This window comes from Nicotiana tabacum, chromosome 15 (assembly GCF_000715075.1).
Source record: "Nicotiana tabacum cultivar K326 chromosome 15, ASM71507v2, whole genome shotgun sequence".
NCBI lineage: Eukaryota > Viridiplantae > Streptophyta > Magnoliopsida > Solanales > Solanaceae > Nicotiana > Nicotiana tabacum.
Genome location: NC_134094.1, coordinates 58,517,769 through 58,533,033, shown reverse-complemented (window position 1 = coordinate 58,533,033; position 15,265 = coordinate 58,517,769). Strand labels below are relative to the sequence as shown.

General features: G+C 40.7%; 1 long non-coding RNA gene across 2 annotated transcripts; it reads left to right on the top strand.

Moving 5' to 3' along the window:
* Positions 1-392: 392 nt before the first annotated feature.
* Positions 393-8,864, top strand: LOC107830265 (uncharacterized). Of its 2 annotated transcripts, none has more exons than XR_012699524.1 (3): positions 393-738; positions 1,146-1,206; positions 8,729-8,864. It is a non-coding gene; the product is annotated as an uncharacterized LOC107830265 (long non-coding RNA). The 2 variants fall into 2 exon arrangements; XR_001658114.2 differs by lacking the exon at positions 8,729-8,864 and adding an exon at positions 1,963-2,189.
* Positions 8,865-15,265: the final 6,401 nt, after the last annotated feature.

The window sequence follows — 15,265 nt, the reverse complement described above, 5'->3', positions numbered from 1 at the left end:
ATCATTATCAAATAGCAAAAAGTCAACCAAAATGTCAACTCGGGCCCGTTTTTCGGAGCCCAACAAAAGTCAAAAATTCCGACTACCCATCCGAATGCGAGTCCAAATATACAAGTTTCATCCAAATCCAACTTAGATTCGAGGTTCAAATCTCCATTTTTCACTCTATAAAACCATAGTCAAAATCCCAAAATTTCTCATTCAAACCCCATAATCTAGGTGTAATAATCCATGGATAAACAAGATATATTATTAAAATCAAGTAAAAATAACTTATCTTCTTGCCATGTGCGAAAATCCCCTTAGAAAATCACCCCTCTCCATGTTAGGGCTCTCATATCTACATATATATAATTGAAGGTCCTTGACTCGGTTACGTGGCATTTCTCAATCCCAGGAATTACATTTATCTCATTTCTCCTTTTTTGCCACTTTTTCACTTTTCGCTCATTTTTTTCGCTTAATGTGCTTAGCATTTTTATCTCTCTTTTTTCCACTGACAGTCACTTCTTTACTTCTACTCGCTTACCACTGCCGGTTCCATTAACCGCCGCACCTTTTTTCCACTAACAGTCGCTTTTTTCTATTGTAATTGTTTCTCTTTATTACATATGCATCAAGAAACCTTTCCACTTCCGATAAAAATCCAGACCTGCGAAGAATTTCCTCAAAGATCTTAGGTTTTTACCACTTCCCACGAAAATCTAGATCTGGCTGTGAAGAAATTTCTCAAAGATGGTAGGTTTTTACGTTTTTAGCGTTATTATACGTTATCGCTATCCTTCACTTCTTCACTTCTTCAATGGTATTTTCACTTTACTTTGTCATTAGTGGGGACAGAGTTTGGGACAATGTATGAATGAAGAAATAGACAAAATTGTTCGATTTGATTTGATGGGTAAATTGCTTCAAGAACCTATATGTAGTCTTTTCTTTTTGTGTAATTTTTTGGTCCTATGAACTAAATGCTCCAGTTCAACTTTGATATTTGTATCTTTCATTACTATATATGGTGTGTCATTATTATGGAGTCTTTTGAAATTTTTCCATAGTCTTACAGAAAGGAGTGAATATTTTTATTTTATGTTGTTTTTATATACTAATTCCTATTACAATTTTTTTGACTCATTCTTTTCATTCCACAGGTAAGAAAAGAGAAGTAAAAGAACGAAGCTTCTCGAAGAACTAGCACCACATTGAACTAAAGTACGTATGATCATATTCTTTACTTGCTCTATTCATTTTGAAAGGAAATATACACAACAGAAAATTGGTAAAACTGTTCAGAACGAAAAGAACAAGTTCATCAGCTCAAATAAAAGTAATATTTACCCAAAATATATATGTAAAAATAAGCAATAATAAACGGAAGAATGAAGGTGATTTTTATTGTTTGCAGATTCACCCATAGTTTTTTTTTTTGTGTGTGTTCGGTTCTGTTCAAAAGGAATTTGAAAGTTTGTGACATTAGGTGCTATCTGTCCTCTTAATAGATAGGCAAATCTAGCAGTTACTATCCTTTCCTTAGTAGCTTAGAAGGACCTGATTGCCTTCTAGAAATTAAAACATCGATGGCCTTAGCTTTCTTTTTTAGTTTTATTCATAAATAGTGTTTGGCAGTGATGGATATTGAGATTCAAGAAATAGTTTTGTACCTTTTCTTAGTTTCCATCCATTATTTAGGAATTATCGTGTTGTATTCATGACCATTCTTGTGTTGAAATGAGTCTACTTTTCCTTGGATACACTGAATTCACATCTATTATTACTTAACTTTGGCCAACAATGTTCTCTTTGTGATGAATGTAGTACATGAGATTAATATATCTATATATCGAAAAATCCTCGCTCTTAATGTCATCTTTGGCTTGCATCGGTGTTCTTAAGTTTGATATATTGTATTTCCTCTCAAATCTTGGGAATTATAACTTTAAATATTTATTGTAATTTTTTCTTTTGCAGATATCTCTTACAGTTGTTGAATTGCTTGATCTGATTTATGAGTATATTTGATTATCCATTGTATGTTTCTTCTGTAGTTCATAATAAGATCTTAATACATTTTCCTTCTGGTGCAATATGGAGGACCTATTTACTTCGTTCAAGCTTGAGCTCTTATATTTGCGCTGCAATTTGTTTGCGATTCTCTAAACAATTTATCTTATGAACTTCTAAACATCTATTCTTTTACTTTCTAATGCTTATGGCCGCTATGTAAAATGATTGCTATATTAATTCGATTCAATTGGACAAGAGCTTATCTGCAGAGATATCCTTGAGTGGTCGAAAAATTGTTAGGCGGTCAATATGTAAACTTTTACCAGTGACGCAGGGGTTGTAGATCTGTTTATGAAATTGTTCAAGAGTATCCAACATTTCTACATGGGCACAAGCCTTACAATTCAGGAAAGAAGAGCCTCCAATCTCAATGATAATTTACCTGTAAATTCAAGATAAAAAATTATAGGTGCTACCAAAGTTATAGAGGTTTCGGCCTCATTTTTTAAGAGAAAACTTTTCATTTCTATGCCTTTTCTCATCCTCCTTCAAGGTTACTATGCAGAATATCTATAGATTATAGAACTCCAAACTCAAGATATGAATTTATATATTTTATTTATGTATTAGGACATCTGTCAGCAACATTCCGTAGTCATGATTGCTAATTATTTTGCAGTTGATTGATCTGGTTCTAGCTATGTCTACCTAGAACTGAATACAAATTATTAATAGTTATGAGTTAAAATTTGATATATACAAATAGTTGTGAGTTAAAAATGGATAAATACACCGCGCGGAGCGCTGGTATATCCACTAGTGAAATAAGGAGTCTAAGTCCCAAAATTAAAACTCTTAAAATTCTGCCCCGTGATACGCTTCGCGAACGCGACCCTAGCCTCGTAGTCGCTAAGCGGAAACTACCCCTACCCCAAGAATTCTCTTTGCGAACACAGTCTACCACCTGCGAACGCGATGCTCAAGGTCCATATGCCTACGCGAATGCGATCAACATTTCGCGAACACAAAGGGTTAACCCCAGCGGGGAGCCAGGCTCTCCACTACACAAACGAGAAGACCAACGACTCTAACACTTTGTGAATGCGACACCCTATTCACGAACGCGAAGGACAAAAACTCAGCTGACCAAAAACATTCTTGGCAGTCACGAGACCTGCTCTGCGATCGCGAAGCACACCTAACATCCGCAATTCTTCAGCAATCCAACCAAGCTCTAATAATCTGAAATCCATCCGAAATACTCCCGAGCCCCTCAGGATCCCTCCCAAACGAACCAACCAGTCCCAACATATGACACGAACCTGCTCGAGGTCTCAAATCAAAAAAAATAATATCAAAACTAGAAATCACACATCAATTCAAGCTTACTGAACTAGTCAACTTCCAATGTTCAAAACTCATGCCAAGCCATGCCTAACCAACTCAGAATAGCCCCAAATTTTTCGCACAAGTCCCAAATGACATAACAAACCTATTTCAACTCCCAGAAAACAAATACGAATCCTATTACATCAACGTCAACTGCCGGTCGAACCTATGAACCTTCCAAGCCTTCAAATTTTTAATTTTTTTCCAAATATAGCCAAAACAACATAGGAACCTCAAAATCCAAATCCAGATATACGCCTAAGTCGAACATCACCATACGAACCTATTGTAACCATCACAATACCATTCCAAGTTCGTTTACACAAAAGTCAAACCTTGGTAAACTATTATAACTTAAGGTTCCAACCTTAAAACTAAGTATTCCAATTTACTCCAAATTTTCTCGGAACCAAGCCAACCATACCTGCATGTCACATAACAACAAATACACATACAAGAAGCATAAAATAGGTGAACGAGGCTCAAATTAACAAAATGATAGGCCGCGTCGTTTAGTTCTTCCCATCTTAAACAAACGTTTATCCTCGAACGAGTTTAGAATCATACCTGGGATATAAAAAAGTTAAGGATATATGCTCCGCATATCATGCTCGGCCTCCCATATTGCCTTCTCGGCCGGCTGACTTCTCCACTAAAACTTCACTGAAGAAATATTCTTCGACCTCAATGTTCAAACCTGTCTATCAAAAATAGCCACCCGCTCCTACTCATAAACCAAATTCTCAACTAATTGCACTAAAATCCAACACATGTGACAGATCCTCATAGTACTTCTGAAGCATAGAAACATGAGACACCGAATGAACTCCTGATAAGTTGGGTAGCAAAGAAAATCTATAGTACACCCACCCACTCTCTCCAACACCTCTAATTGACCAATATACTGAGGACTCAACTTTTCCTTCTTCCCAAATCTCATCATACTATTCATAGGAGAAGCTCGAAGAAGAACCTCTTACCCTCTATGAAAGCTACATCTCGAAGCCGCTCTTGAATCAATTTCAACTTCTCAAAAACATCACGAACCAAATATGTGCACATTAACCTAGCCTCACCCATTTGAAACCAACCAAAAAGGGAGAGACATCGCCTTCCAAATAAGGCCCCACACAGAGCCATTTTGATACTCGACTAGTAGCTGTTGTAGTAGGCAAACACCGCTAATGGAAGAAATTGATCCAACTAGCTTCTGAAATCTATGAAACGTGCTCCTAACTTATCATCTAAAATCTGAATAGTTCGCTCGGAATGACCGTCCGTCTGAAGGTTAAATGATGTACTTAACTCAACCTGTGTACCCAACTCATGTTGAATGACCCTCCAGAAATGCAAAGTAAATTGATTGCCTCTACTCGAGATAATAGACACAGGCACACCATGCAAGCGGATAATCTCCCCAATATAGATCTTTGCCAAATGCTCCAATGTGTAGGAAGTCATGACCGGAATGAAATACACAGACTTGGTTAGTCTATTAACAATGACCTAAACAGCGTCAAATCTCCTCAATGTCCATATCAAACCTACCACAAAATAAATAGTGATGTGCTCCTACTTCCACTTCGATATCTCAATCTTTTGAAGTAACTCACCAGGTCTCTGATCCTCATACATGACCTGCTGACAATTCAAACACTGATCAACATACCGAATAATTCCTTTCTTCATCGTCTGCCACCAATAATGATTCTTCAAATTGCGATACATATTTGTAGCACCCTGATAAATAGAATACCGCAAATTGTGAGAATCTTTAAGAATAAACTCTCTCAAACCCATCCACAGTAGGAATACAAATCCGGCCCTGAAACCGCAATACACCATCAACAGACACTTCCTTAACACCATCTAGTGGCATCGTGTCCTTAAGGACAAGCAAATGGGGATCATCATACTAACAAGGATTGATGCGCTCTGCAATAACTCGATCAGTCATTTTGCTTTCTAGATCCCCATTCCCTTTTTTAAGACTCTGCATATGTGCTTTTACAGTTTTATGACTTGCTGAGATGGTTGGTTTGGTTTTGGAATGGTTCGAGTTGGATTTAGAACATTTAGTTCCATCAAATTTCCGAGTAAACAACATCAAAATCAGGATCTGATGGTTCCAATATGTTTGTATGATGATTTTGTACTCGGCATGTGTTCGGATTGATGTTCGGGTTAACCAGGAGCTTTTCAGTGCTTATTGTTGAAAGTTGACTCCTTGAAGGTTTTAGAATTTCCTAAATTTGGTTTGAAGATAACTTTGGTGTTAACGATGTCTGTTTAGGATTCCGAGCCTGATAATAGGTTTGTATGGTAATTTGTGACTTGTGCATAAAATTTGGCATCATCACGAGTTCCCAAAGTATGATTCGTCGCATTCAGAGCTAGTTGAAGATGTTTGAAGTTCATAAGTTGATTAATTTAGTTTTAGAGTGAGATTCTTAGTTTCAATGTTGTTTTATGTGTTTAGAGGCTTCGCGTAGGTTCGGATAATATTATCAAACTTGTTGGTGTATTTGGATAAGGTCTTGGGTAGCTCGGGTATGTTTAAAACCACTCAGAGTTATGTAAGAAATTGTAAAAATTCTGTTGCTGGTTTCCTTCTTCACGAATACGGAGAAAGCCTCGTGTTCGCGATGAAGGTTTTGGGTCTGGGGACTTTTGTTCTACGCAGTCGCAAAAATGGGGTCATGATCATGATGCTTTGGTTCACTGGCCTCCGCATTCGCGATCGCTTGGTCGAGTTCGCGCAGAAGGGCCTTGGTCTGGGGGGTGAGTAAGTCGATGCCCTTCGTGTTTAGGAAGGGTGGGCCGTGTTCGAGATTATTGGCGAGGCTGGCCTTCGCGATCGTGTGGGCCTTGTCGCGATTACAAAGAGGGGTTTTTAGGGCCTTTGCAATTTTGCCTTCGCGATCGCGAGGGCATTTTTGCAATCGGGAAGAAGGATCGCTGGGTAGTAGCATTGTTTAAACACGAGACTTATGTCACGACCCAAAATCCAACTAGTCGTGATGGCACCCAATCCAACCCGCTAGGTAAGCCAAATAGCAATAATCCAATTCAAATGAGATTAACTGAGAAAATTAATGATGAAATAACTGAGCTTTTGTAGAAAACCCCAGGGATTGGTAGTATAAATCATGAGTTTCTAAGATTTAGACTTTACAAAGTTGGTATGAAATAAATGCATCATCTGTTTGAAATGAACATGAACAGATTAATAATTCTAAAGCTACTAAGAACAGGAGGCAGCTTGTTAGGTCCCGTAAAATTTCACCTAAAACCTGAGGTTCCGTGGTGGTGAGGTAGGCTAATATGTTTGGTCGAACAGTGCGCTAGGGAGTTAAAGGACAATGTTGGCAGAAAAAGACATTTCGGCGGGGCCCACTATGCGGCCGCAGAATCACTCTGTGGACCGCAGAATGGCCGTAGAGTGAAGCAGGAAACTAGGAAAGTTTGGATGGTATTGTGCGGCCAATTATGCAGTCGCAAAACCATTTCGCGGGCCGCACATCGACCGCGGAACCAGCGTGAAGATTTTTGTCGGTGGGAGGTTCTGCGGCGCATTATGTTACCGGAGAACAGGTCTGCCGACCACATAATGGCTGCAGAGTGGGGCAGGAGTGCCCAGTTCCGGAGGGCCATTTCACGGCCCATTTCGCGGACCGCAGAAGAATTGTGCGGTCGCATATGTGACCGCAGATCTGTTTCAGAGCTTCATTTTTTTGGTTTTTATTACCCAACCCTATTCCATTATATCGACTCCATAGACCATTTCTTAAGTGAAAACCTGATATTTTGAGAGTGAGAGAGTGCTATGGAGTGGGAGAGGGTTCCTCAATAATTTATTTTTCAATTCTTGATCAAATCTTGGTAGTTTAACAAGGGAAACTCACTAGATCTTCATCCTTGAGGTAATATTCTACACCCGAACTCTCAATTTCGAAATTCAACTAAAAATAGGTATTTAGTAAGGAAATTCTTGGGTGTGGAATTAGTTCATTTTGCATGCATGTGTTATCAAGGTGTGTAGGAAGATTGTTGAGCTAAAAATGGTAGATAATGGGTTGTGGGATGATGGAATCCACCATAGGAGGACCTTGAAACCTTAATGCACACATAGTGTTTAACAAAATGCTCAAATGAGGTGGAACCATGATCATCTTCCTAATTTTGGGTTCAACTTGTTATATTTCTAAAATAGATCGAAGTTTCTAAGATTTTCGGAATATTTTAGAGTATAAGGAAGCTCAAGTGAGGTATGTTGGCTAAACTCTTCTCTTAGAATTGAACCCCGCAATGTCCTTGTAAGTCTCGTGATGCCCTTATAAATTGAATTTTTGTCAAATAAGCCTTGTGTCGAAATAATTACGCGTTCAATATGTATTCCAAAGATTCTTGTTATGTTGAGTTAATGTTTGAGAATGTGGTTTAAGTATGGGATGTGTGTTACTTTGTTATGATCTAAAAGCGTGAATTTTTATGAAAGCTATCATGTCAATTGTGTAAGAAGTCATATGTGCCTAAGACCCTAATTTGCTCAAGTATGTGATAAAAGTCTTGATTTGAAAGGCCTTGTTGTTGATTATCCATGATAATGACTGAAAATGGAATAGTGAGTTCAATTATGAAGTACGACCAATGTGCCAAGAATGATATTGCATTATGGCCAATGATGTGAACAAAATGAATGACATGTAAAAGAATATGGATTGAGAGGTAAATACTTTTAATAAAAAATTCTTGGGAGTATCGATTTGCCACCGAGGAAGGGTAGGTCGGAATAACCTAACCCCAAAACTACACGTGCCGGTGTAGGAGTGACTATGGGGTAAATCCCTGTGTTAATGTGATGGGACTGTTTCCCCCTTATATGGGATGAGATTGGTGTGTTGAGATGTTTTCCTCTTAAATAGGATGAGATTATTGCTAGCTAGATGTGATGTAATGTCGACCCACACGGCATTGTGGTGAGACGGCTTAGTCGATAGGGCTGATATCGGACATCATGCCGCGCACATGGTGGTATTGTGAGTGTATGTCTCGGGTTGAGAGGGCTTAGCCGGTCGGGCTGAGATCATACTCCGTGCTAAAACACAGTGGTATATCAGTGCTAAAGATCTCCCAACTTAAATTACCGAGACCTACTTGAAATTTAAGTTTTCTCTAATGTGACACTTTGATATCGTTTGAGTCTATATTGATATCATATTTTATTCTCCGTTTACTGTTGCTCGTTCTATCGAGAGGGTGCTTAGTTTTACATACTAGTACTATTCCATATGTACTAACGTCACTTTTGTCGGGGGCGCTGTATCTTTAATGGATGCAGGTGGTTCCATAGCAGGTGGTATTGATCAGTGATAGCATCACACCCTCTCCTTAGCTGAATTGGCGAGCCCCACTTCATTTCGGGGTTCCGTATCTCTTATCCTTTGTACATAGCATTTTGAGGTATAGTCGGGGCCTTGTTGCCGGCACTGTCATAACACTATTTTGTTTTTGTTAGAGGCTCCATAGACATAGTGTGGGTTGTATCTATTTTTGGGAAGGTTAAACTAAAAATGTTGTAATCGTATCATCTGTTCTAGTTTAACTATGATTGTACAATGTACTATTTTGAAAACTTGTTAATGACGTAACTAATGGAAATGAACTTGAGTTGTTCACATGACTTCTTATTGACTTTTTAACGAACTGTATTCTTCTCTTTATTTGTGGGTGAGTTGGGTAGACGGGACCGTGCAAGCTTGCTCGATCGAGGTAACTCTGTTGAGCGTCGGTCGCGCTCCCCGAGGTCGGGGCATTACAAACTTGGTATCAGAGCCTAAGGTTTTAAAGTGTCCTAGGATATCTCGGAGCCGTATCTAGTAGAGTCCTTCTTATCGGTATATTGTCGATCACATCTATAATTAGGAGGCTATTTGGGCATTAAAGAAAAATACCCTTATTTCATATTCTAGATCGTGCGATAAAGCTGATTGTAAGATTGTTTCTCCTTTAACTCGTGCTTTGCTCTAATTTTCAGTATATGGTGCCTACGAAGAAAGCAAGAACTAGCCAAGGAGCCAATACCACCCCAGGAGTGGCAGTTGACCCTTTACTTGATGATGCGGGGGAACACCCGAGGGGTAAGAATATTCCCCCGACTACTACACTGCCTGATTCCAGTACACCTAGTCGGACCACACCGGTTCCTGCACCTACTGAGGGTGCAACGATCCCTCCAACTGATATTCCAGTTCCACCTCCAGCTTTCGGTCTCGGTGTATCTGATGGGGATCTTAGGGGAGCCATACAGATGTTGGTTCAAATAATGGCTTCCCAGGCCCAGAGATCAGATGCTACACCCACATCTTCTGGTCAGCCAGGGGAACCGTTTTAGGCCCAGCCAGGGCAACAAGAGATCCTACTAGCATGGTCGGTCTGGTGGGAGATTTCAAAAGAAACGTAGGCCCCCATGCCCTAGGTGCGGGAAGATGCACTTTGGTACAAGTGTGGTATGAGGAGTCACATTCAGAGGGATTGCTGTTCGTCTCACCAGAGCATGGGCAGAGGTACAACATAGCCAGCTAGTTCTGCAGCTACTACATCCGCAGCACCTCCTCCAACTCGACGCACCCCAGCGCCCGCAGGGCATGGTGCAGCTAGGGGTGGAGCACAAAGTTCGGTAGGACCCAGTCGTTTCTATGCTATGATTGGTCGTCAGAGTTCAGAGGCTTCTCTAGATGTTGTCACAGGTATACTGACTGTTCAATCTCATGATGTGTATGCTCTTATTGATCCCGGTTCCACCTTGTCCTATGTCACTCCCTATGTTGCTATGGAATTTTGGATAGAACCGGAATAGCTCCGTGAGCCGTTCTCTGTATCTAACCTGATTGGTGAGTCTATTGTGGCCGCGCGAGTTCGTAGGGGTTGTGTTGTCACGGTGCATGGTCGATACACCATGGCCGATCTCATTGAATTGGGGATGATCGATTTTTATATAATAATGGGGATGGATTGGCTTTATTCCTATTTCGCTAAGCTTGATTGTCGAACCAGAACCGTTAGGTTTGAATTTCCAACTAAGTCGGTGATTGAATGGAAAAGGGGATAATGTGGTGCCGAAGGGTAGGTTTATTTCTTACCTTAAGGCCACAAAGATGATTAATAAGTGGTGTATCTACCATTTTGTCCGGGTTACGGACACCGATGCTTAGGCACCTATACTTGAGTTTGTGCCGGTTGTGAATGAATTTCCAAAGGTCTTTACGGATGAGCTTCCTGGGATCGCGCCAGACAGGGAGATTGACTTTGGGATTGATGTAATGCTAGGCACGCAACCTACATCAATTCCACCCTACATAATGGCACCAGCATAATTGAAAGAGCTAAAAGAACAATTGAAATATATGTTAGAGAAGGTTTTCATCCAGCCGAGTATGATGCCTTGGGGCGCACCAGTTCTATTTGTAAGAAAGAAGGAAGGGTTGCTTAGAATATGTATTAACTATCGGCAGCTCAGCAAGGTTACAATCAAAAATAAGTACCCACTACCAAGGATAGATGACTTGTTTGATAAATTGCAGGGTGGCAAGTACTTCTCCAAGATCGATTTAAGATCCGGGTATCACCAGTTGAAGATCAAGGAGCAAGATATTCTGAAAACAGCTTTCAGGAGAAAGCACCCGGTATGGGCACTTTGAATTTCTGGTAATGTCTTTCAGGCTAACAAATGCCCCAGCAGCTTTCATGGATATTGTGAATCGGGTCTTCAAACCATTCCTCAACTCCTTCGTGATAGTGTTTATTGATGATATTCTTGTTTATTTGCAAAGTCAGGAGGACCATGCTGATCATCTCAGGGCAGTTTTGCAGGTCTTGTATCAGCAATAGTTATATGCAAAGTTTTCGAAATGTGAATTTTGGCTTGAATCTATTACGTTCTTGAGTCATTTTGTCTCTAGAGAAGGAATTGAGGTTGACCCCCAGAAAATTTCAGCCGTGAAGAATTGGCCTATACCTACTACTCCAATAGAGATTCGCAGTTTCTTCGGCTTAGCCAGATATTACAGGAAGTTTGTGGAGGGGTTCTCTACTCTTGCCTCTCCGTTGACTAAATTGACGCAGAAGGAGGTTAAATTCCAATGGTCAGATGCTTGTGAAAAGAGCTTCCAAGAGTTGAAATCAAGATTAACTACGGCTTCGGTGTTGACTCTACCAGAGGGTACGGATGGATTTATGGTATATTGTGATGCTTTAAGGATCGGACTTGGGTGTGTATTAATGCAACATAGCGAGGTGATAACTACGCTTCTATGCAACTCAATAATCATGAAAAGAACTATCCAACACACGACTTAAAGCTTGCGGCGGTGGTATTAGCATTGAAGATTTGGCGTCATTATTTGTATGGGGTCCATGTGGATCTATTTACAAACCATAAGAGCCTTCAATATATTTTCAAATAGAAGAAATTTAATTTGAAGCAAAGAAGATGGCTTGAGTTACTCAAGGAATATGACATCGACATCCTGTATCATCCGGGGAAGGCTAATATTGTAGCGGATGCTCTTAGCCGAAAATCTATGGGAAGTTTGGCTCACTTGGAGGCATATCAAAGGCCGTTGGCCAAGGAGGTTCATCGGTTTGCTAGTTTGGGAGTTCTTCTTGCGGACTCTAGTGGAGGAGGGGTGATTGTGCAAAATAGGGCCGAATCGTCACTTGTGGTGGAAATCAAGGAGAAGCAATTCAACGATCCATTGTTGGTACAATTGAAGGAGGGGATTCAAAAATATAAGACCACGACCTTTTCTCTTGGCGTGGATGATGGTACACTAAGGTACCAAGGGAGACTATGTGTTCCAAATGTGGATGATCTCCGGGAAAGAATCATGACCGAGTCTCACCCTGCTAGATATTATGTGAACTCGGACTCAACAAAGATGTATCATGATCTTAGGGAAGTCTATTGGTGGAAAGATATGAAGAGGAATGTAGCGGACTATGTGGCGAGATGTCCAAATTGTCAAGAAGTGAAGGCCGAACACCAAAGGCCTAGTGGGTTGGCACAGAACATAGAAATTCCAATGTGGAAGTGGGAAATGATTAACATGGATTTTGTGGCAGGGCTACCTCGCACTCCTCGCAAATTCGACTCAATTTGGGTAATTGTGGATCAACTCATGAAATCAGCACACTTCTTGTCGGTTAAGGCTACCGACACAGCATAACGGTATGCTCAGTTGTACATCAAGGAAATAGTCAGGTTGCATGGAACTTTAGTTTCTATTAGCTCAGATCGAGGGGCACAGTTCACAAATAATTTTTGGAAGAAATTTCAGCAAGGTTTGGGTTCTCAGGTGAATCTTAGTACAGCCTTCCATCCACAGACCGACAGGCAGGCAGAGCAAAATATTAAGACGCTTGAGGATATGCTACGCGCTTATGTTCTTGACTTGAAAGGTAGCTGGAATGATCATTTTCCGCTCATAAAATTTGCCTACGGCAACAGTTATCATGCTAGCATTCATATGGCACCGTTCGAGGCTTTATATGGTAGGAGATGTAGATCTCCCATTAGGTGGTTCGATATTGGGGAAGCGGAGTTGATAGGGCTAAACCTCGTGCATCAGGCTATGGATAAAGTTAAGATCATTAAGGAGCGGTTGAAAATTGCTCAGAGTCGTCAAAAGTCCTATTCGGATATGCGTCGCAGGGATTTGGAGTTCAAAGAAGATGATTGGGTATTCTTGAAGGTTTTCCCGTGAAGGGTATAATGCGGTTTGGTAAGAAAGGAAAATTAAGTCCGAGGTATGTCGGGCCGTACAGAATCGTTCAGAGGATTGGTCAGGTGGCGTACAAGCTTGAGCTACCACCTGATATATTATTAGTGCACCCGGTATTCCATGTGTCTATGTTTAAGAAGGTTGTTGGAGATCCGTCTGTTATTGTGCCAGTAGAGACTATTGAGGTTAATGAAGAACTAGCCTATGAAGAAATTCCAGTTTCCATTCTTGATAGGCAAGTCCGAAAGCTATGAAATAAAGAGATTGCCTCCGTGAAAGTGTTATGGCGAAATCAGCAGGTTGAAGAAGCCACCTGGGAGGCCGAGGAAGAAATGTAAAAGAAGTACCCTCCTTTGTTTGAATAGATATGTAATAGTTTCTATGGAATTACTTCCTATGAACTATGTATCACTTGTACAGTTTATGCTCAGGATATTTCTTTTCTAGTAATATATTGCTTATGAGGCTACAATTGGTGTTGTTTCATATTATGTCGTATCGTTGGATTATGTACATACTGTTCGGATTGGTTTATGGGATTCTCTGATAGGTGGATAGGCCCGATTACAAGGGAAAATCTGCCGAAATTCTTGGGAATTTGGGGAGTAGGTCAAATTTGGACTACTAGTGTGTGAAGTAACAACTGGGTCATGTTGAGTACTAATGATAGATTTAGACCCTCATTCAAGGACGGATGATCTTAAGTATGGGAGGATGTAAGGCACAGTAAAATTTCACCTAAAACCCTCATTCGAACAATGCCTTTCTTCATCCTCCGCCACCAATAATGATTCTTCAAATTGCGATACATCTTTGTAGCACCCTGATCAATAGAATACTGCAAATTGTGAGAATCTTTAAGAATGAACTCTCTCAAACCCAGCCACATTAGGAATACAAATCTAGACATGAAGACACAATACACCATCATCACCAATAGACACTTCCTTAACACCATCTCGCGGCATCATGTCCTTGAGTACAAGCAAATGGGGAACATCATACTGCCAAGGATCCATGCGCTATGTAATGACCCAATCAATCATTTTGCTTTCTAGATCCCCATTCCCCTTTTTATGAGTCCCCATATGTGCTTTTACAGTTTTATGACTTGATGGGATGGTTGGTTTGGTTTTGGAATGGGTCGGATTGAATTCGGAACACTTAGTACCATAGTAGTGGCCTAAGGTGGCCAAGTTTGACTCGAGTCTAAATTTCAAGTAAACAATCTCGTAACCGGGATTTGATGGTTCCAATAGGTTTGTATGATGATTTTGGACTTGATGTGTGTTCGGATCGAGGTTCGGGTTAACCGAGAGCGTTTCAGCGCTTATTATTGAAAGTTGGCACCTTGAATGTTTTAGAATTCCCTAAATTAAGTTTGAAGATGACTTTGGTGTTAACGACGTTAGTTTGGGATTCTGAGCCTAGTAATAGGTTTGTATGGTAATTTGTGACTTGTGCATAAAATTTGGCATCATCACGAGTTGCCGAAGTACGATTCATCGCATTCAGAGCTAGTTGAAGAAGTTTGAAGTTCATATGTTGATTCATTTGGTTTTACGGCATGATTTTTAGATTCAATGTTGTTTTATGTGTTCCGGGGCTTCGAGCAGGTCCGGATATTGTTTTTGAACTCGTTGATGTATTTGGATAGGGTCCCGAGTGGCTCAGGTGTGTTTCAGACCACCCAGAGTTATGTCAGAAATTGTAGAAATTCTATTGCTGGTTTCCTTCTTCGCGAACACGGAGAAAGCCTCGTGTTCACGATGAAGGATTTGGGGCTGGGGCTTTTGTTCTACGCATTCGCGAAAATGGGGTCACGATCGCGAAGCTTTGGTTCACTGGCCTCCACGTTCGCGGTCGCTTGGTCGCGTTCGCGTAGAAGGGCCTTGGTTTGGGGGCTGAGTAAGTCGATGCCCTTCGTGTTTGGGAAGGGTGGGTCGTGTTCGCGATTATTGGCGAGGATGGCCTTCGCGATCATGTGGGCGTTGTCGCGATCATGGAGAGGGGTTTTTAGTGCCTTGGAAGTTTTGCCTTTGCGATCTCGAGGGCATTTTTGTGATCGGGAAGAAGGATCGCTGGGCAGTAGAATT